This window comes from Ambystoma mexicanum, chromosome 3p (assembly GCF_040938575.1).
Source record: "Ambystoma mexicanum isolate Mex_15411 chromosome 3p, UKY_AmexF1_1, whole genome shotgun sequence".
NCBI lineage: Eukaryota > Metazoa > Chordata > Amphibia > Caudata > Ambystomatidae > Ambystoma > Ambystoma mexicanum.
This window is the reverse complement of record NC_090925.1, coordinates 84,970,691-84,993,770: the sequence shown is the minus strand read 5'-3', so window position 1 is coordinate 84,993,770 and position 23,080 is coordinate 84,970,691.

The window sequence follows — 23,080 nt, the reverse complement described above, 5'->3', positions numbered from 1 at the left end:
AACCGCAGGGATGCCTAGCCTCTTTGTGGCACTGCATCGCATCTGGCCTTTTTTTTTGTATCCAAATGTCAGTGCTGATGCAGACGCGCGGGCCCGGGCTGCAACAGGGTAAAAAAGGGGCAGTAATGGGCTACAGGAGGGTAGTGGCACGAGATGTGGACTAATTACCAGCAAGGTATGCAATAATCTGATGTGGAACGGGCCGTCGCTCGTAGCCGGTGTAGGTCGGATCCTCAGTGGGGATGGGTCCTCCGGTGCAGGTAGGTGGGGGCTCCTGCCCTCACCATCTAGATGGTGAAGAAATGGCAAGTTGGAGCAAACAGGGCCTTAGGTGGCCTTCCGTGGGCCGGTTTTTCTGCCTGCCGGTGGGAAGGGGAGGATTTCAAATTGATGGTTGCTCAGCAACCGCAAGGACGCCTAACCTTGGTGTGGCGCCGCATCGCACCTGACATTTTGTTTGTATCCAAATGTCGGCGCTGATGCTGGTGCACGGGCTTGGGCTGCAACAGGGTGAAAAAGGGCCAGCAATGGGCTACAGGAGGGCCGTGGCACAAGATGTGGGCTAATTACCAGCAAGGTATGCAATAATCCAATGTGGAACGGGCCGACGCTCGTAACCGGTGTAGGTCGAATCCTCAGTGGGGATGGGTCCTCCGGTGCGGGTCGGTGGGGGCTCCTGCCCTCGCCACCTAGATGGTGAAGAAATGCCAAGTTGGGGCGAACAGGGCCTTCGGTGGTCTTCGGTTTGGACGGCTCTTCCCCATGCCGGCGGGAAGGGGTGGATTTCAAACTGATGGTTGCTCAGCAACCATGGGGACGCCTAGCCTCTTTGCGGCACTGCATCGCATCCGGCCTTTTTTTTTATATCCAAATGTAGGCGCTGAAGCTGGCGTGCAGGCCCGGGCTGCAACAGGGTGAAAAAGGGGCAGCAATGCGCTACAGGAGAGCAGTGGCACAAGATGTGGACTAATTACCAGCGAGGTATGCAATAATCCGATGTGGAATGGACCGTCGCTCATAGCCGGTGTAGGTCGGATCCTCACTGGGGATGGGTGCTCTGGTGCAGGTAGGTGGGGGCTCCTGCAATCGCCACCTAGATGGTGCTATGCCAGTGGGTAAACCTGAGATTACTGAACCTGGTGATAACATCATAGTCAACTCAGTGGCCACAGGGCCCTCTCCTGCAGGAGTAGACAGCTCAGGCGACTTCCGGCTTGGACAGTTACCTAGGACTCCGGTTCCTTACACTGTCTGGCTGAGGAAGCCTCACAGATGCAGCCCTCCAGCGCTTCATTCTGTGCTGCTCCCAGAGCTTCTGCTACAGTAACTGCCATGACTACATCTGGATCAGGGAGATCATTACGTTACATCCCCAACATCTCCCGAACCATTACCACAGTTACCTTCATTTTGAAAATTATTGACCGTGTCGCCTACCTTCAAATCCAGGAATTACTCAAATCCTACGGCAATCCGGCATCTGCCCCAAACATGAGACTGAAACAGCCCTCCTAGTCCTCAAGATGCTAATCACCATGGAAATCTCTCCCTTCACCTACGGCTGGACTTCTCGGTGGCCTTTGACTTCAATAACCAGCAAACACTCTGCCTTTACCGGACATCCTCTGCCTACTTCTCACTCAATGGAGCCAACTGGGTTGCCTCATTCCTAGCAAACAGAACCTTCTGCGTCTTTGCAGGGGACACTGTTGTCCAACCTGCACCGACATCCTGCTGAGTGCCCCAAGGCTCTTGTGTCTCCTCTACATTGTACAACGTGTACATCAAACTTCTTTTCAATCATCTTGATGCGCTAGGCATTTCATACTCTAACTCTGACGGCGACATCCAAGTTCTTGTCCCTCTCTCCGGTGACCACTCCCAGGACACTCACAGAGTGAACACAATCTAAAAAATATCCAATCCAGGATGGCCACACACAGCTTCTCGATAAATGATGAAAAAACAGAGCTTCTCATCATCGGCACTCCCACCCACCTCTCCAAACTAAGCCAATCATACAAAACTTTCACCATTCACGGCCACAGCAACCCCATCGCCACCTCCATAAAAACTCTGGGTTGGTACCTAGATTCTCGTCTAAGCATGTCTCGACAGCTCACCCGTATTGGCCAACACGATCACATCTCAGAAACTAGGAAACCTGCCCACTGGTTTCCAGTTAAGGAGAGAATCCATTTCAGAATTCTGTCCATTGCTGTCGAACGATGCCCCTGACTACCTCACTCAGAACATCAAGAAGCATACCTCAACTAGGCCCCTGAGAACGGCCCAAAAGCATTGCCTTCACACACCTAGTTTTAATCGTGAAAGACTGGGGGCACCAGCTTCCCCGCCTGGGCAGTCGTCTACTAGAACCCTTACCCCCTTTTGCGCAATGAGCCTTCTTACAACATTTTCATAAAAAAACAGAAAACCCACCTATTCAATTGATGTGCCTCCCTTTTTATGTTTCCCTGTGTTGTCTCTGCATCTGGGTATTTCCATGTAACCAGCACCTAGATGTTCATGGGCTTTGCACACTTATTTAAATAAATCAATCAAAATTAATTACCTAACAGATACCCTACTGGAATGGATGTCATGACTGCAATATGGTGCAGGGAGTGTGCGCCTCTCCGACTAAGTCCCACCATTTTTACGGGACAATTACTAAGACCATCAAACGCTCTTTCCTGCGAGTTTGGTCTGGTGGTAATGGCATACCTTCACCACTTGCTGGTCAGCTGTGACACTAGCAGGAGTGACACGCAAAGGGGGAGGCTTTTCCCTGTTTCTAGAGACACAGTCCAGAACCATGTAAGTTTTGGCAGGAAATGGAGCGCCCTCAAAGTACCATTCCCACTTAGTTCCCCTCTTCACCTGCACAGACCCTATTCCACTCAACTGGTCTGACAATGTCACCATCCCATTATCGTTCACCCACTCGACTAGGACAAAAAAAGGCAGGCTAAATGCACCATCACTCAACAGCTCTCATTCAAAAATTTCCCAGGCAATGAGCTAAAAGCGGACTTTGCAGACTTTCCCATCACAGGAAATTCCTTGAACATCCGAGAACTCTGAAATGAAACTAGTGGACACTCATGCCCCCCCTAAAAAAACAGCTGCACTTACACCAAACCATCCAGCCCTTGTTACACTTCCAAGCTCACCTCCAACAAATGCGCAAACAGAGCCCGAGAAAAACGGTGGTGCAAAAAGCATAACCCTGGGGATTATACCACCCTCATATCTCTCTGCAAAAATGGTAGGATTCATATTACAGAGGTTAAAACTGCTCACTACTCCTACACTATTGCAGAATCCTCTAAGAGGAGCAAAGTCCTCTTTGAAGCAGAAAAGCATAGAAACAAACCTGACCCTGAGGTTCAAGCAACGCAGGACAAATGCAATACATTCAAGAAATGTCTTGTAAAATAAATAGACAAAATCCAAGAGATCATTGAAATGAAGCCTCCACAGCATTAGCGCACCCTGCATCCCAGCAAGTACACCTCACCTTTGGACCAAATTCTCTCCTCTCTTTGCCTGGGATCTCATCAAAACGATTGTCTCATCAAACCTACTTCTTACTCTGTCATTATCATCCCGGCACTCCAACATTAACCAATTTGTGGGCCTGGTGCTCGACGCTGTCCTCAGCATCATTAATACCTCCTTCACAGAAGTGCAATTCCCAGATACTATCAATACAGTCCTCATGCAACTCCTTTGAAAAAAACAACCCCAGAGCCAGATTACCTGGACAACTATCAGCCTATTATGAACCTCCCATTTATTGGCAATAACATGGAAAATGTTTGCGGCATGCAACTGCATGTCAGACTCAAACAACTTAATCCACCCCAAGTGTAGCACTGAGACAGCCACCATCCACCTGGTGGATGATGCCCTCCAAATCATAAGTGCGACTCTCCCTCCTTGCTGACAGAATGGGATTCTCTGGCACTGTTTTGCATTGGTTTACCTCCTACCTCTCAGGCAGACACCATGCCGTCCAAATTAACTTGTTACATTATAATCAACTCCAAGTCGCCGGCGGAAACTTCCAAGGTTCCATCCACTCACAAATCCTTTTTTACCTTTACATGGAGCTTCTGGATGCCATCTCTAAAGATACCGATGTAGCCATCCACCAATAATATGATACTCAGTTGTACTTGAGAGTAAATAGCACACAGGACATTACTTGTCTCCTTGATTGCCCAACAATGAATGAATGATATGCGCCTAGAGGAATTTGATCACAACTCTCAGACTGAGCAAAATCCCTAGGCTTCAACATGGACAGGAGCCTGTCTTTCAGAAACAAAGACACAGCAAAGACAGCACAAAAAGCCTGGATCAGAATCTCTACGCTTCTCAAAATTAAACCCTTACTCCTGTCTCAGGGCTTCTGAACCATAATGCAGCCCCTTGTGATCTCTCACATCGATATGGAAATGTCCTCTTGGCGGGGCTACCAGCTGCTCACTTGACTCCCTTAAAAAAAGTCCATCACACTGCAGCACATCTTATAATGGGTGCATGGAAATTTGACTGAATCACCCCTGTCCTACACAAACTACATTGGCTTCCTCTGAAACCAGGGATACTGTTCAGACAGCATGTGTCATCTACAAAGCAGTCACGAATAGCACACCAGTGCACCTGGCAGCTTAGCTTCACATGTCTTATGGCATATGCTTACCGTGCAGGAAATCGACCAACCAGATTGAATCACAACTCATTGGAAAAGAGAGGACCCACAAATAATCCTTCTCTTGTCAGGCACCCACGCTCATTCCCGTTGTCAACTGGGAATGCCCACACAATTCTCCAATTTCACAAATCTCTCAAAATATGTTTTTTTCAACAACACCTGACCAAGGACTAATTTCCAATCAGGGTCGGACTGGGACAAGAAATAGGCCCGGACACCCAAAATAAGTGGCCCAACCCTCGCCTCAGAAAAGTGGCCCACCCCTCACCTCAAAAAGTGGCCACGCCTCACCTCAAAAAAAGTGGCCCTCAAGCCATCATCCGTGAATCACGTCAATTCACGACTTAACAGAAAATGCTACTTGTGGAGGGTTCATGTGTCTGTTGCGTGTTGTTATGTTTTCTGTAAACGCTTGAGAAAGTGATAACATTCATTTTGTTCTTGTTTTTAAAAAATAACATCATAACATAGTAAAATACTTATTTTGCAGAACCAGACTCAAAGCATGTCTACTCGTTGACACCAGTACTGAAAATAGAGTTGCATTTAATAAGCAGTACAGTGAAGTGATAATACAATAAGAACACAACTCATAAAATAACATAACTTTGCATACAGTTATGTGACAGGATCCACAGTTCCTGGAAGTCCTGCTTCCAGCTTCATGAAAATCCTGGAAATCACTCAATCAAGAGTTCCTGCAACAATGCACTTTTATGTGCAACCAGGTCGATTATGTCCGGATTTTGCAATTGGACAAGCACATTACGCTCCACAGACATAAGCATAAAGGCTTTCGAGGTTGTCCTGGCAGAGGTGGCTTCTTAGGCGGGTATTAATATTCTTCAATTTTGAAAAACCTCTTTCACATGCTACCTGTGTGCAAGATAAGGTCAAGATGAACTTGTATGCCAAATGCAATTGCCGGTAAGCACTACTAAAAAGTTCATACCTTTTTAGAATTGCAAAGCAACATATTGCACAGTTAAGGCATGTATTGCATTTCTGTACTAAAGGTAGCTCTCCAGAATCTTGTAGGGCTGGATCTTCACTATGCAGGGCTTCAAAGGCATACTCTTCTGGTAGTGTCCTCCTCAGTTTAGTCCACTTGCTTGTAAAGTCTGAGAGTTCTTCCCTTAACCCCTGTAGCGTTATGGAGTCATCCAGTCTTTCAAGCAAGGAGCACATATTTGTAAGAGCATTGTCGGGTAGACTTTCATTGACATTTTTGGGATCCAGGCATTCTATATCTGCGGCAAGAGATGAGTGGGTTTTGAAATGACTAGTTAGGCTTTGAAGAATGTTGTCCATAATGGCATTATGTACAGTAACTCTAAACTGGTCTTTAGACAAAGTGATTGGCTCATCCCTTGCATTCATTCCAGGCATACTCTTTTTGTGGTGCACTCTCCCCTCTGGAAGTGCAGTTTCCACTCCTTTATCATAGCCTCTCTCTTCCAAGCCCACGTTGGCCCATTCTACACATTTTTCAGCTGCAGAATACACAGAATCAAAATTTCTTGACTGCAGCAAGCGCTTTTGTAGTGTCCAAGACCATTCTTTGTGCCTGTAGGATGTCCTTTCCACTTGTCTGGAGGTACTTAGATAATGGGGTTGTCGAATTAAATACTCTGAGAAATAACTTGGCTGTGAGCACTGTTTGGAATTTGCACAGAGCCTCAGAAAAGTTTAAAGCTTGGTAACGGACGTTTGCATTGAATTTATTTGTATTTGAGCCAATATTATTGAGTGCAACAACCACATCAATGAACATTGCTTTGTTTGGGTTATTAAAGGAGCCAAAAACTTTCCATAGTGCTGCATCCTTTGCCTACCACCTTGTTTCTCCTATTATTTGGATTGTGCGGCCTTCCACAGACAGCTCACGCCACACATTCATCCTTTTGTAGGACTCCCTGAAAAAAACAACACAGGAGTTTAACAGGCCAAACAAAGACGTGGATTCATTTGATACTTGTGTCCCTTCTACAAGTACAAGATTTAGTACATGTGCATAGTACCAGACATGTATTTGACCAGGGGATTCCTTACTGAGCCAGGATGTGAGACCATTGTACTGCCCCTGCATATTGGATGCACCATCAGTTGAATTCCCAATGCACTTGCGTAGGTCCAGACCATTATCTTTAATAACAATCTGGACCAACTCTAACAGCCCCTTTCCAGTAGACAAAGTACAGTTGGTTACTGCTAGTAGGCGTTCATGTACAGTGTCAGTAACATATCTAATAATTATCTAATAATTATAGAGCACTGATCAGTAACACTCACATCTTGGGTTGAGTCTATCTGAATGGAAAATATTCCTGCTTCCTTTATTTCTTGACAGATTACCATTTTGATCAGTTTGAAAATGGCTTCAATCACATACCCAACTGTAGTCTTTGACACGAAGGTCACAGAAGCACCCCGTCCTTGCCCAGTTTTCTTTTTGGATTTGGTTTGAATGGCCTCAATATTTTCCTTTAGAGGTCTGTCATATTTACTTAGGAGCAGAAGGATTTCAAGGATGTTGCCATTATCCAGCTCGGACATGGACTCAGATTTCCCACAAAAACTGAGCCCCCTTTTCCCCATGACTTTTACATCGTCAATAACGCGCTCCAATATGTTTCTCCTTTTTCTGATTTGCTCACTTCGAGCTAATTTCTGTCGGTGAAAGAGTAAACCGCCTATGTCGACCCCTGAAAAGTTCGACATATATGAATCTGTGCACCTCCGGCGACCTTGGCCTTCCTCATGTTCTGCAATGCACTCCAGTTTTTCATCCTGTTGATGAAAAGACCCCTCTCTCCACGTTTAGTAAATGCTAAACAAACTGTGCAAAAAAGGGCCTTTTGTATTTCAGAGTAACTTAACCAATACCGTTTTCCCCCATCTTTCCTCCAAAAGGCTAAGCTTGCTTTAATGTGTCTATGTTTGGGAGGTTGAATTGGATGGTGCTGAAACAAATAGGAAAGTTGATCTGGTTTTGGGCGTTTAAACAAATAGTCTGCCACCTGTAGATCATCTTTCCGTGCTCTGTGCTTCACACCCCCATTCCCTGAGTCTTCAGTATGTTGTAAAGCAGATAAAGATTCTTCCGAATGACTAGTACCTGCCACTTCCTCTGGGGGGGTGATGTTGTCTCCAATTATTTCTGGCACGCTTGTGTCTGACACTTTGTCATGATGCCTGCCCCCGGAAGACCAGACCAGGCCCAGCAGCCCCGGAAGCAGGTATCATGCCACTTGGAGCATGCCCAAAAGCCCCAGTTAGGGGCTGTTTGGGTACAGTCCTGGCGCCTATGGCGCCAGGCTCATAAAGATAAAGTCAGTCCTGGCACCATGGGCGCCAGGCTCATTATTGATAACTTACCTGAAGCAGACCATGCTGCATACTCACCTGAGGCAGACCATGCTGCATGAAGACTCAAGCCAAATGAGGCTTAGGAGGGACTATTTTTCTGAAGGGACTATTTTGTTACTTGGGTGGGGCTGTGGAAGAATACTTACCTGGATGTTCTTCCAAGGCTATTTAAACCACGCCCGGACAGCCACACGTGCTTCGCGTTATTCTGCTTGCTGCAGCGTAACGCTCACCGTGTTTTCAGCAGCTCCAGTCTTCAGCCACGCCCGCTTCAGTCCTGGGACTCCTGAAACAAGAAGACAAAAGTATAAAGGTTAGAACAGGAGTTTTAACTTTAATCCTTACCTGAATCCTGATCCATTTCACCACGGAATTGAAAGACAGAAGTCCTTGAAGCATCGCTTTGCTTTCTACAGCGCCGCGCTGAACTCACCTGCTTGGTGGTTCTTCAGCATTCCATCACGCTCTCTCCATCTCGCGGCCGCCCTCCGACACCTAAGGAGACAAAGACAGCAAGGTGAGCGAGGGGACTCTCCAAGGCCATACAAGCTACCCCCAAGGACTTACCTGATTACCACGGGGGGTACTCACCTCATTTCAGGTCGGCGCAGTCAACTCTGCTTCATCGCCATACCCCGGCCCCTAAGGGGAAAAACACAATAGACTTACCTGAATCTTACCGAGTGCCATTTGGAAATCTTCGAGTGGATCAATCGGCAACCTGCAAGGAATCGGATAGAGTGAAGAGCAGACATTTGAACTCTTATGAACAATTGGACTTTAGAGTCAATACTGGAACTCACCAATTCCTCTACGCCAGTGAAGTAACTGGTCATCGACGCGCCCCTGCGGTCGACGCAGGATGGAGAGCTCATCCTTCCAAACCATCAGGTGAGACTAAGGAGGGAACATCAAGAGAGATCAGTGGGAAGACAACGGGAGTGGGGAAGGTGGGTTGACACTCAATTCAACGGGTGGTTAATTCCTCTTCTCCTTTGCAGAAGAATATTCTTGCGAGCCAGACAAACTAGGCTGAGCGGGCCAGTCCAGTCAGTCATCTCGGCGCTACACGTCACGCTGGTGGAAATAACAGCGGCCCAGTTCTGGTCGACGCCCCCGTGGGAACCAGGTGAGCGTAACACACTTCCTCCTTGGGGGAATCTTCAATTGTTTGTGGCAGACTGGTACCACCACTGGCTGCCACTTCCCCCGCGCGGAGGACAGCCTCAATTATTTCTGGCAGACTTGATTTCGACACATCTTCCTTGGGGGAATCTTCAATTGTTTGTGGCAGACTGGTACCACCACTGGCTGCCTCTTCCTCGAGATGGACAGCCTCATTTATTTCTGGCAGACTTGATTCCGACACTTCTTCCTTGGGGGAATCTTCAATTGTTTGTGGCAGACTGGTACCACCACCGGCTGCCTCTTCCTTGAGATGGACAACTTCAATTATATCTGGCAGACTTAATTCCGACACGTCCTCTCCCTGGGGGCACCTTCAATCATTGATGACATTGTAGTTGCTGCAGCATCTGCCTCTGTTGAGATGTCTCCAATAACTGCAGAGACTCTGGCTTCTAGTCTTCTCACATCTGGATCTCTTGCTGATGGGTCCAGTGAAGAACCAGGTTTAACACTTGTACCTGAAGAAGATGGCTGGTCACCTTCATCAACTTTTGTCCCAGCAATACCACCACGTGACATTTTGATGGTCTGATCTGTAAACAGATCTTCAATTTTTTTGTTTTGCCGGATTCCTCTTCAATTTGCTTTTTCTTCTTTTCTCTTAGTTTTTCTGCTACTCCCTTTCTTTTTTTGGAATCCATTTCTCTCCTAAAAAATAAAATTAGCTTAATTGTGCATCGAATTCCTACCTTTACGACAGTATGTCTAAGTAACCTGGCTGCCAACATCCAAAATATAATTTCATTAAGAGGAAACAAGTGCTTGTCAGCATTATCAGATTTGACTGTTCCCCAGCCTCACCATAACCTCCCTCCCAAAAAAGAGAACAATATCCAGCTGGGCCTATAAAATGCTGACTCTAACAGTAATCCAGTCCCATGGCATGGTAAATGAACTGGATGCATGCATGTTATTTCTCCAGGCCAACAGTGGCCTGGAAGTTGCATTATGGATTGACGTCTCAGAAAAAAATAGTAGCCAAAAAAGGAAAGCTGCATTGTAATTAACTTATGAGAAACACCAAGGGTGCATGCAGCAACATACATATAGCAAGTGAATTCCTGCCGCATGCACACAAATGCACACGTTTCAGTAATCATCCTACCCTCCACCCCAATGTTTGAGAGAGGTATAATCTAGGTTTTCCTTTTGCCCTAGCACACATTAGGTCTGGATGCAAATCAAATTCACAATAACAAAACGTGGCCAGATTGAAAGAGGAGGAATAGGATAGGAGTTCTGCCTGGCCACTGTGCTTCTTATAGGCTGGACTGGAGCCTAGGATGGCCGTGCTTCTGGGGGGAGACAACAGGTGTGCATAATAAAGGCTGCCAAAATGGTTTGAGACGTTGAGTGTGCTATACAGGACCACCTTACACTGCACTGCATGGAAGATATACAGTCAGTCACTAGTGGTTACTTACGCACAGGGATGGGCTCGCCTGGCTGGCTGTTGCTGGTAGGTCCGCGCTAAGGCCTGACAAGAATGGATACTTGAACAGCAACTGTCACCTGCCTACAAAAAGAAACAAGGTAAAGATGACGAAAACCCAATAAACACAGTATATATCATTTAAATGCAGTGCATGGCTTGTAACAAAGATATGATGTGCGCCGAAGAAGCATCCCCCAATAGCTAGCTAAGCTACAGATAGTCTGTCACAAAAAAAGGAGCAGAGCATCCAGGTCCATAAAGGCTGTATACAAATTGTCAACTTGAGCTAAAAAACAATAGAGGATGATTTGTGATGTGTGGATGTATTCCTTGTTTCATTTGGAGGATTCAATTGCTAAAGAATTTCCAGACTGGCGATGTCTTTGTGCCACAATAGAGCTTTCCCCCTCTCCTTAGATGAAAGTTAACTTGAAACCCACTTTTAACAGTGTGGTTTACTCTATGCAGACATGTAATTTCTAAGCTATTTCCAGTTAAATATTAATGCACCAGTCTTTTCGCTGAATCTTTCCCTCTGTCTTGCAGAACAGCAGCAGCCTTCTGTCTAATGGCAGTTCTTAATGGCTGTTATCTGGGAAATTGTGATGTGGTGATCTGTGAATGCAGCAAAGGGCATGTTTATCCAATAAATATTTAAAAGTGAGCGGAATTCTCAATGCTTATTGATGGTCACACCATAAAGCCTTCCTTTTTTTCTAGATATGAGGCGGCGCCGGCATTCAGTGTCTGTTATGAACGCATTGAGTAGTAAACCAACATTTGGGGCACTTGGAGCTTGAGACAAACCTTATCTTGAACAAGTGACAGGAGACCCTTGCACACCCTCATCAGTTGTGCCAGCAAGCAAGCATTGCAGGAAATTCACAGCAGAGATGAAAATGTGAGCATTTGTAATGTACACATTCACATCTGCTTTGTGAAAACATTATACACAGTAGCTGTAGAAAAATATGATGCTGAATGTGGAGGGAAATGCATACTCCTGTTAATAAATGTAAGCTTTTCTGTGTGTGTATGATGTCCAGAACAGTCCCCTGGCCGAGAAGTGCAAAGACTGGTGGTTTGGAATTGTAAAGGGAAACACAACTCAAGGATGCAAAAGAAACACCTATGTGTATGGGTGGAATGCCAAAAAAGGTCTGTTCTGGAGGGCTTCATATGGAGCACGCACTGGCCAAGGTGTATCATTGTCTCAGGTCAGGACCTGACTCACCTGCTTCATCCCCTCTCACCCATTTACCCAGGTAAGTGTCCCAGGGCCTTGAATCCACCCCAGAACAATGAGCAATGAGTTCACTTTCCCTCACACCAAAACTCCTCCACAGACAGGTTCTCCCGTACCCCCCAGATTAATGCGTATACATTTCTTCATCTATTCCATTATTTATAGATGTATTTATGCATTTCCATTGAACCAACATCTTCAAATAAAGAAGAAAAAACATTGCTAATTTCTTCATACTTTTTAGAACCAAGGTGGGGGCGAGACCAGTGGGACATGAAGAAAAGATCACAGCAATTCAAATTACTAGCCATTTATAAACACCAGGAGCACAGTGCATTGTATGCTGTCATATGCATACCAGGGAAGGTGGGGGATTGGAAGTAGATGATTCAGACTACCTCTACTATCAGCCCTCCCAAATGAACCTGCTCGGTAGGCCTGAAGGGAGTTGTAGTAAAAAGAAAGTGTTCGTTGCTGAGAATAAGGGCGTTCTTTATCAGGATGCGTGTAGCACAGAGGAGATGGAAAATTAAGAATGATCACGTGCATAGACATTAGTATTAAGAACATTACCATTCACATGAACGCAGGGGAAGCAGGGCACTTTGTGCAACCTGTTGAATATCCCGGGTAGAGCTGATTGAAGTTATAGTTAAAAAAACGTGTTGACAAGATGCAGAGAATAAAGAATCGCTTATCTGGATGTGTGTGGCTTGGGGGCAAAGACAGGAAATGAAAAATTGTCATTACATTACTACGCATATTTTGTTATTGTGCTAGTGCTAGCTGGCATAGTCAATAGTCATACAAAGGCATGAGTTGTGTGCATCCAGGAAATGCAACCGGCGGTGGTGCACAGCATTTGTCAGACATCCACTGCCATTAAGCCTTTTTCACTGATTATCCTACCTAGGATCATGATGGGAGTTAAACAACACCAGGAGCAATAAATAAATAAATACATTAAAAAAAGAAGTCTACAATCTAATCCTCCACCACGGAACGCCCCTGCTCTGACGGATAATCTTACTTCAGAGTGTTCTGATGACTGTCAGCGCAGCGCTGTGAGAAATAAACTGCACACAAGAGGCAGAGCATGCGCATTGGCCATCCACGCTGCAGTGCGGCCGAAACTAGCACTCCAACATCAAACTGTCTGGCAGTGTGGCACAGGAAGGAAGTTGCCATACTGCGTGGCATTGGCATACAGGAGGAACCGGCTGACACTGACACACCAACAAGAAGACAATCCCATCATCCATCCCACGCAACACCTCATAATGACGAGTCACGCGACTGCCTGGGCGGATAGCTGCCTGTCTGGAATAAGTAGCAACGACATTGACAACGTGGCAGAAACAACACTTCACACACTGCTTTATCCCAAAGTCCGACTGTGCATGTGCATCATGTTATGTTATGTAATTTTGCATTTATATAGCGCCTTATATACCATTGGTATGGTCTGAAGGCGCTGGTAGGTTGACCGCCCTTGGGAACCGAAGTTCAGATCAGTAGAGAGAGTAGAGAGAGTCAAAGGTGCGCGTGAGCACCGGCTATGTGTGCCGCTGGTGCGGTATTCGTGTAATAGCTGCTTCTTAGCAGTAGGTGTGGTGATTGAGAGATCAGGAGTATGTATTCGTTCTGGCAGGATTTATCCAGACCGAGTGTGGCTGCGTTAGGCCTGAGGAGAAAGCCTGGCTGTGGGGTGTGTAACCAGCAGTGTTTTACTTTGAATGCTGTGGAGTACGCAGCGGATGTTAGTATGAGAACAGTTATACCGAATGGTGTCATAGTATCTCTGTGTTCTAGTTGAGTGGTGGTGCAGAGGGGAGAGTAAGCGTGGTGGTGTGATATGATGTGTTATATGCTCTTTCAAAAAGTTCTCTGAATTCCAAACCATACTATATACGTCACACAGTTCTATGCGCTCCAGTCCGTTCCATGCACTCCTATCCACTCAATGCATCCCAATCTCCTCCACACACTCCGGTTCGCTCAACGCACTCATGCGCTCCAGTCCGCTTCGCGCGCTCCAGTCCGCCCCGCGTGCTCCAGTCCGCCCTGCACGTTCTAGTCTGCCTCACGCATGCACTCTTGTCTGCTCCATGAATGCACTCTTGTCTGCCTCACGCTCTCCACGTCACTCGATCCATCCACTCTACGCATTCAGTATCTCTACGCAACTCGTCCGCTCTAGCAACAGGTCTGTTCCACTCTGGGCACTCCTTCGCTCTAGGCACTCGTTCGCTCCAGGCACCTGTCCTCTTTATGCCCTCACACGCACTATGTATTCACCTGTGTTGCTCACTCATCGGCTCTACGCACTCGCCCCCTCAATGCACTAGTCCCCTCTACGCACTCAGCCCCACTACGCACTCAGCCCCTCTACGCACTCAGCCCTCTACGCACTCAGCCCTCTACGTACTCATCCCCTTTCATGCACCCCTTTTTTCATATGCCCTATTTCGCTCACATGCCCTCGTCTGCTCTATATACTTGTCGGCCCTACACACTAGTCTGTTCTATGCGGCCCTCCACTCAATACGTTCTTCTGCTCAGCTCATCCATCCTGTTCTGCTCATCCATCAGTTCCCCGCACTCATCCGTTCTACGCACTCATCAGCTCTGCATGCATTCTGCACTCATACGTTCTACATGCTTATCCGTTCTGCGCACTCAGCCGGTCTAAGTAACTCCTCTGCTCTAGGTGTTTGTCCGCTTTATCCCCTCGTATGCACCATACCTTCATCTGCTCTATGCATTCATCCACCCTACACAATCACGTGCTCTCTGCACTTGCCCGCTCCCTGAACTCACCAGCTCCCCACGTGCATCCGCCCTCCGCACTCATCCGCCCTCCGCACTCACCTGCCCTCCGCACTCACCCACCCTTCACACTCATCCGCTCCCTGCACTCATCCCTCCCCACACTCATCCACTCCCCGCACTCATCCGATCTCTGCACTCATCCGCTCACCGCACTCATCCACTCCCCGCGCTCATCTGCTCCCCGCGCTCATCCGCTCCCTGCGCACACCCGCTCCCCGCGCACATCCGGTCCCTACGCATTCAACAGCAATATGCACTCATCCTGTTCCATCTATTCGTCTGCTCTCTACACTCATCTGCTCTATACCTTCATCCATTCTGTACACCCATCCGTTCTGTACACCCATCCGCTCTGTGCACCCATCCGCTCTGTGCACCCATCCGCTCTGTACACCCATCCGCTCTGTACACCCATCCGCTATGTACACCCATCCGGTCTGTACACCCATCAGCTCTGTACACCCATCCGCTTTGTACACCCATCCGCTCTGTACACCCATCCGCTCTGTACACTCATCCGCTCTGTACGCTCATCCGCTCTGTACACCCATCTGCTCTGTACACTCCTCCGCTCTGTACACTCATCCGCTCTGTACACACATCCGCTCTGTACACTCATCCACTCTTTACACTCATCCACTCTGTACCCTCAGGCGTTCTGTACACTCAGGCGCTCTATACACTCAGGCGCTCTATACACTCAGGCGATCTATACACTCAGGCGCTCTATACACTCAGGCGCTCTATACACTCAGGCACTTTAGATACTCAGGTGCTCTACACACTCAGGCGCTCTATGCATTCAGCCGCTCTATACACTCATGAGATGTGGTAGCAAGCTCAGAGCCTTAGGTTATCATGTAGAGTTGGATTGTTGTAATAAAGCCTTCGCATCGCATGGGCTGCACTGGTCAGTAATTCTTATCGCATGGTCTCAAAAAGCAACACACTCTTTTAAAATGGCCAGCAACTGTTGTTTTTTTTTTGTCCGTGATAAACGCAAACACTTCTGAAAACATCTGCGAAAACTACTGAAAGCACACCTGGCTGGCTTTAATGATTGTTTGCTAAACAAATGTTAAAATTCTGTTAAGTGATTTTCAAAAGAGACACTCATGTAATTATGACCTGCACAAAAGAGCAGTGTGAGAGGCCAGCACTGAAAGAACGAAAGGCAGGGTTCCTACCGCGTTCAGTGTAAAGGAATCCAATGTTAAACATTCATTAAAATTCGATAACGTCATCAAAATAAAAAATAAATTAAAATCTGCCAGCAGCCAGCTAGTTCAGTGGTAACAGGACGATGTCATGCAATATGGGTTTGATGCATTGTCAAAGGCTAAAAGCTAGATGAAGAGTAGGACATTAAGCGCTATATAAACAATAATAACAATGAAGATGTTGAACCCCTTTTTAATGTAGCTCCCTCACGAAACCAATTTGTGCTAACCCACAGAAGCTACTTTTCAAGGCGCTTCAACTGGGCTGGCCGACAGAGGCCAGCACCATTTGCTGATGTAATACTGGTGCCCCAAAACGTTGCTTGAATGGAAAGTGGGTTCCATGTAAGTGTGGCCCTGGCCCACCCACACAAAAAACTTGTAAAGAAGTTGCCCCAAAATTCCAGAGTTGCGCCCCTGAGTAAGAGTGAGGCAGGTCCACACAGGTCAGATAATTTGGAGAAGTGAGGGAAGAGACATGCGTCAGTTCAGCAGGAGTAGGAGTGAGACATTGGCATATCCGTTTTTCAGTATTAGGAGCAAGACAAACCCACCCATACCATATGTCAGTTCAGCAAAGCAGGAATAAGGCAGCAGATAACTCCCCTTCAAAAGAGTGAGGTTAAACGAGAATAGGTCAGTGAGGGGAGGCGGGGTAAAGTGAAGCCATAGATCAGTTTAGCAAGGTAGGGTTACCCTGATCTTTGCCACACCTGTGCACGGGCCTTACGCATGATGCACGGTGCACCCACATATCCTATTAGGCCGGTCTTGGCTGTTATGGCCATATGGCAGTAGACCGTCACCGTCTGTTGCCATTCCATTTGCCAAGTGACAACAGGCTGTGGTCGGAGAGTGGATGTGGATCAAAGTTCTTACCTGATTTACGACTCGTCGCCGTCGGCCGGGTCGGGCGGGTCTGACTGACTCTGGTGGCTGGCCTGCTGCCTGCTGCTGGCTGCTGCGGGCGGCTGTGGCCGGGCCGGCTGTGCTGTGGCTCAGGTGCGTGCTGCGGAGTGCGGCGCCGGGCCCAGTGCGTGTGCGTGTCCTCCTCGTTCTCTGCTGCTGCTGTGCTGTGGCTCCGGCTGCCTCGTGGGGTGGATCAGGGACAGGGTGCGGTGGCCGGTGATGGTTGGGTGGCCAAAAACGAATGTTGAGGGAGAGCCTAGGGCCCGCCGCTGTGGCCGGGCTAGCTGGCTGTGGCTCAGGTGCTGCGGAGTGCGGCCAGGGCCCCGTGCGTGTCCTCGTTCTCTGCTGCTGCTGTGCTGTGGGGCTCAGGCTGCCGGGTGGGTCAGGGTGCGGTGGCCGGCGGCGGTGGTGGTCGTGGGTGGCCAAAAAATAATGTAATGCCCAGCAGAGGGGAGAGGCCCACTATATCCTTTCTCGGAGAGACTCAGAGAGAAGAGAGAGTCATGTGTCCAAATGTGGCGGCACGGAGTCTTTGTCGCTCCCCCACCCCAGGCACAAGTTGCTTTCAACTTTGCAGGGCAACAATTTTGTTGTTGTTAGTTCCTGCAAAGTTGAAAGGAACTTGTCTGTGAACTTAGTTTGCAGCCAGGCAGCCCCGCCCAGCATGCTGCAGAACTTGCACTGGGCCCGGGCCGCCGGGGCCCACCCCGGCAGTGTGGTGATAATATTATTAGTCAGTTCTCTTCCCCATCAAAGGAGCACTGGGTGGGCCACATGAGCACGGCGGGCGGCCCGCTGCGCCGCCGACGCCGGCCTGGCGGCGACCGGCCCTTGATGCATCATGCATCGATGCTGCTCATGCATATGATATGCATCTCAGTCATCTGCACTGCAAATGCAATTTGCAATTTCCGAGTCCCGCTCTCCAGGTCAGGTCATCGTCAACAGCACCGCCTCCAGGCTCCAGCCCTGGGCCATGGCATGGGCCAAGCCAGTGCTGGGCTGGCAGACGGCAGCTGGAACTTGTGGAATGGAAACAATACCCGGTCCCGCCCTCGCCCCCCCCTCAGAGAAAGAGTGTGTCAGTTTCCTTCTCCAGCACCCAGCGCGGGCGCGCTGCCCCTAGCCTCAGGCGAGCTGCGCCATCGGGCCGCGCCAGGCCGCCACGGCAGTGACAGTGACGGCGGCACTGTCATGATCCAGGACCAGATTGATACTGTATAAGCAATCAACAATTTAATTAAGAAAGAAAAAAAAAATGGTCCAGCTTGGGCCCGACTCGGCCCACATCACATGAGTCACTACTGCCTGCTGCAGAATGTAAACATTTTTTACGGGCAAAAAAAAAAAGGCCCTGGGATGGCCTCATGAAAACCGGCTCCCCAGGTCCTCAAAGGTCATCGGCCAGTGGCCGATGGGTCGATGCCACCAGTCCAACCCTGTTTCCAAATGACCCACATAATGACTGTCAGACCTCAACTCACAATACTGTGCTACTGTTAAAAGATGCCAGTCCAAAAGCCAGATGCCCACACTCAGTACAGTGCTCTGCTGTCCTCAAGCTAGGTCCGTGCTTAAAACAATAAAACACTAAATAAAATAGCACATCAGGTGCTATTATCAGCAATATACCTGCACCAGATAGTGGTTTCTATAAAAACGAACATTGCATCAGTAGGATGAAGGTCTAGAAATCGGGTGGCTTTTTAAAATCTAGACAGCCACCCCTAATGCTGACCATACAGTGTTAGCCTGGAGAGGTGATTAGGTAACTAAATCCAAGACTGTGGAACCAATGCTTTCTTCTTGTAACCTGGCTTTGCTAGCAGACGATACAGTGATCCTGGACAAATCATTGTATATCACTGACAGTACTGTGCTGTCTTCAGTTTAAAGGTTTCCCTTCTCACCTGCTGGTGGAATTCTTTAGCTCATTACCTAATCTTTCTTTTTGTATGGGCCCTTTTAGTGGAAGTGGTTCTAAACAGAAGAAAACAGACCAGCTATTGCAGGGCTTTGGCAAGCATAATTTAAATCCTGCTCATTTTGTAACAAATATAGTTTTATTTTTGTGTAATTCAAAGGCATATCTGTATGTTTATTAATAACAATTTAAAATGGCTGTGTTTTGGGCATATTTAAAGCCTTAAAATACAAAAGAGACACCCAGATAAAATATGTTAAGACCACAACAACTGGAATACTGGTACTTATATACATGCCTTGATGATGAAGACAATGAAGCTAGAATCATTCCCATTTTTTCATAGTATGTTTCTGAAACATTTTGTTTTTAAAAATTGCTGTGTTGGGTCATGCTATGTGTTTGCTTTCGAAGTTAGTGCTATAAAATTGATTATTTAACACATGATAAGAACTGGAAAAGAAAGTGGTAATGCACAACATTTTCAGAATGGGCACAAATCGCAGTGTAACCTCATAAGTAATGTGTGATCCTCATCTGATTGTATCTGGTATTACATAACCTGGAAAAACGTGCAGTCCCTAAACCTTTAAAAATGTTCATTCTTCAGAGCAATTTCATTCTCAGGGCATGATATTCAAACAACCCTTAGTGATGTCTTCACTGGCTATCCTGTAGCTTCCTTTATAATAATACCGAGCATTGATATATTGCACATCACAGTCACATGCTCTTTGCTCTCTAATGGAAACACTAATTGAAAACCATGTGCCTATTGTACTCTGGATATGGGCACCTTACTGGTAGCTTCTCATCTTCATCCTATATCTATGGCATGGCATGTGTCGCTTTCTCATTGCTTCCAATTGCATCCTGTGTCCGTGCCTGAGCACTTTTGCATTCTGGGAGTCAGCTAATCTGAGTCGTCCGTCTATTGTTGATAATATGCACCTTTTGTATACATCTGTGTCCTGCATTTATACTAGGCCGGTGTACCTCCTGGTGTCAGCTATTAAGAAAAGGTGTCCAGGACGATGCTAGCACACAAGTACCCTTATGGTGGAATACTAATGCTGCCCTTGAAATGCTACTTGTTTATCATTCTGATTACAGAAAGGAATGAAGAGCATCATGTGACTGGAAGGGAGCACCCATGTTTATTTTGATCGTTGTGAGGCAGCATATCAAGCAATGAGTGGTGATCGAGGTGAGGGAGGCTTGACAAGATATCCCTTCATTTATTTAGTTTGGTGGGGCGGTGGATCCAAAGGTACCCATGCCAGGGCCACAAACGTCCTTAAAATGGCCACAATCTGGAAGGCCCTCACAATAAGATCTGGAATACCATCCTTCAGACTGTCAACATGGTGGCAACTGCATCGTGCAGAGAAGCCCAGATCCAGAAGCACTGGCAGGAGCTGCGTTGGTGGGTCTGGAGGCTGGTCTCAATCCACAGCAGGGAGAGACTGGCTGTGGGCTGTTCTCACCACCACCACCATCTCTGGAGCTTCTGCCATGGGAGAGGCAGCTGCTGTTTCACAATGAATGTGCTTTTCTCTAAAGCATGTATGTCTACATCTGGCACATTCTTTTGAAAAGCTCTGAAAGCAACATCAAACATTGCTGTCATAGCTGAGAACATGTTTATTTCCAGAAATAAGTTCCCACAAGGCATGCACCAGCTGCCGCTCCTGACCTGGTTGGGACCATACTTGCTCACATACCACTTGCACATGTGCAGATGATGCGTCCAGGTTTGCGGAGAGGTCATTGGCTACAACCATCCCCATTCCAGTGTTACTATATGGCAATAGGGTAAAATAATCTAGTCTTCTGCATTATTAACAAGGGCAAGCAAATGTATTCACACTGTCAAAAACAGTTGTACATGTTCCCCAGTGGTATGGAATCATCCACTCAAAGTTGTACTGTAGAAGCCATGGACATATGAATCTCACTGCCTGAATCCCGAATCCAACCACTGATGCACTGTTACATCCATACATTCATTCAACTGACCACTCTCTTCTATTCATCATGGGGCCACATGCCCTGCTCATTCTCGCTTTACTCTTCGTATATTTCTTGTGAGGGCCCGTGACCTCAAGCATGCTCCATCCCACCTGTTACCCTATACCTATCAACCATCCTTCATGCAAATGTATCCCTGGCCACTACGTCCCCTTGCACACATTTCCCGACAACCTCAACTACCATGCCTGCCACACATATCTAATCGCATCCCCTCTCACTCAACTGTGGTCCTTCACTTTTACTCCTAGCCTATGTAAGAGGATTCAATTCAACACTACAGCTAAGTCAATGCCTAGTCTGGGATACTGAATGGAAACCCTTATTAATATATCTTTATGTCCAGTTCATGCGTTCTGGATGTCTACCCCTATATAACACCCCTCTCTTGGAATCCTCCTGACCCCACTGAGCCAAGAAGTAGTTCTGTTTTGCACGTTTAAAGGTTTATTTGATAATTTAAACAATATATATATATATATCACGCTTTATAATAAATTAATAATTGAATATCACACTTAATCTGATCAGTAATCAATAATGGATAGCCTGGCACTAGCACACTTGTGAATAGGAACAGAAGAATAAGGTGGTAGAGAATACTTTATATAAGTTCAGATGGATGTAATGTTGAATGAAAAATGCAATACAGAAAATACTCAATATGATTTCAACAAAACAATGTAATCACTTTTCTCTGGCTATCCCCTGCCCCCTTTATGCAATGAAAGGAAATGGAAGGAAAGCACACAGTTCTCAGAAATGCAATCAAATGTAATTCAGTTCACCCCAGAAGTTGGAAACACAGGCCCAACATGCTTTTATATGTGCTGGCAATGAAGTGAAAAATATGCTAAAATGCTTTTAATTCCCTCTAGAGGTTCAGGGTGAGTGGTATCTAGTTAATATTAGTCCAGGCTCACTCTAGCAATAATTCAGGGATGGTTCTTAAGAGGCAAACAAATTTTTAGCAAGGAAACTGCTGTTTTCACACGTGAAGAAATTTGCAAATCGCGGTAAAATTCGCGAGTGCGTTTTTCGCGATTGCGACAAAAGTATCGGGGGGGTAGGAATAGGTTCGTACAAAAGCCACGATTCCCAGCTTTCAGAGGAAAGTTACTGCAAGTCTCTAGCACAAACGGTCACAGAGTTATGAACGATTAAATAAAGGTAGTTTTTCGGATTTGGAATGTTAAAATTCAAAGTGACAAATGGCAGCTAGCAACTAGAAATGACAGGTGACAGCTTTACAAATGACAGGTGACAGTTAGGAGGCAGTTCTACTTAGATTAAAATAGATTGAATTATATTATTTTAACTAAGAGATTGGTTCTGCACAGTCTGCTGGGTACTCACAATATATTTTTTAAATAGATGGGCCTCGCCACGGATCTGGTCAGGTTTTAGACTGGACTCTGGTCTGGTCTCTGCGCTTCACAGTGATCTGGGTCAGCTCTCTGGTTCTGCTAACAGTGGTCTGGGTCAGCTCTGCTCTGCCTCTGGTTCTGGATATTGATAGATTTGAAGTCTGGATCTCTGGATGTGGTATGGTCCGGCAGAGCGCATTGCAGCAAATGGAATTGAAGGTCCCTATCTGTCCTCTCTGTCTGCTTTTATGTGTTTTGAAAATGGGTGTGTGTGCAGCATCACTAGGCTCTACCCCTCTCCACTTGTCATTGGCCACTTCATCCTCTTCCCCTTGATTGGGGGAATGAAATGAAGTGTCATCATGATGAGGTCTGTTTATGGTACAGAGAACCCACCCCTGTCAAATTACACACAATCTATATTTTGACCCAAAAGACATATTTGCACAGGTACACATTTGTTTAAAATTACATGCACCCATCACATATCACAGGAGGTATACCCTGTCCAAATCTGCTCTTCCTGGGAGCTTGCATTGAGAAATGGCAACATATTTCACTTTTTGGTCAGGTTACCAATATCAGATTCTTACTCAAATTTATACACATGTGCGCAAGGAGTATGGACATTAATTGATGAAGTGTCAGATTTTTAACATGCATACATTTTAAGTAATACCCTCTTAACTGCTAGTTTGCCCCCAGATCATGCCACCGGTTCTAAAAACCTCTTAAAATGTGGGCAGAAAAATCAAAAGAATTATGGTATCATTTAAATAATTTTCACAAGTCCGTACTATGAGTTATTCATCTTTTTCTAAAACCATATTCTG